Source organism: Schistocerca serialis, chromosome 12 (assembly GCF_023864345.2).
Source record: "Schistocerca serialis cubense isolate TAMUIC-IGC-003099 chromosome 12, iqSchSeri2.2, whole genome shotgun sequence".
NCBI lineage: Eukaryota > Metazoa > Arthropoda > Insecta > Orthoptera > Acrididae > Schistocerca > Schistocerca serialis.
Genome location: NC_064649.1, coordinates 142021304 through 142022347, shown reverse-complemented (window position 1 = coordinate 142022347; position 1044 = coordinate 142021304). Strand labels below are relative to the sequence as shown.

General features: G+C 50.1%; 1 pseudogene; it reads left to right on the top strand.

Moving 5' to 3' along the window:
* The first annotated feature begins 522 nt into the window (after positions 1–522).
* LOC126428611 (5S ribosomal RNA) lies at positions 523–640 on the top strand (annotated as a pseudogene).
* The last annotated feature ends 404 nt before the right edge of the window (positions 641–1044 follow it).

Below are 1044 nucleotides of genomic sequence, written 5' to 3'. Positions count from 1 at the left end.
TCGAGGCGCGGCTGCTAATGAGTGACGGAGCGAGTGAGTTAGCTAGGCCAGTTAGATCCTCTACCGGGAATTGCATGGACCGTCAACTTGCTGCTGGCGTTAAAAAGGGTAAACTTTACTTTTCGCTTTAAGTTAAAATTGAGCCAAGGATTCTCTCTTCATTCGTGTAGCAGACATAGCCTTGAGGATTCGGCTGAATCCATTTTAAATTGTCCATGCATGAAAACCGTACGTAGTACTGTGATTCGCAGAGTATGTAGTGTAAGGAAACGGCTACATCTAGAGATAAACTTGTTAGAACCGATGTGACAAGGTATTATAGATGAGTAAACAAGACACCCGCATCAGAAGTATCCACATGGTCGCCAAATGTCATCACGCGTTTGTCTGCATAGTCGTGTGGCCTTTCCCATTCTTTGGGTAGTGATTCCCAGAGCAAGCAGGATAGGAATGAGGCTTGACCGAGAGATACACTTGTTGGAATCTGGTGGAGGACAATATAGGTGGCTAAACACGAAATCTGCCAACGGCCTGGCCGCAGTGGCAACACCGCTTCCCGTCAGATCACCGAAGTTAAGCGCTGTCGGGCTGGGCTAGACCCTGGATGGGTGACCATCCGGTCTACCGAGCGCTGTTGGCAAGCGGGGTGCACTCAACCCTTGTGAGACAAACTGAGGAGCTACCTGACTGAGAAGTAGCGGCTCCAGTGTCGTAAACTGACAGACGGCCAGGTGAGCGGTGTGCTGACCACATGCCCCTCCATATCCGCATCCAGTGACGCCTGTGGACTAAGGATGACACGGCGGCCGGTCGGAACCGCTGGGTCTTCCGAGGCCTGTTCGGACGGAGTTTAGTTTTAGTTTAGTAAGTACGAAATCTGCGACAGAGTCATCGCGTGTTTACATGGCGGATTGCCGGTCGACTGCACAGTGTACTGCGAATTCGGATGCATCTTATTTAAAATTCCCTCTATATTATTCAATAAGAAGCACCCTCTCCGTTACACTGCACAACGATCCGCCAAGTGTGTAGTGTAGAAGTGCG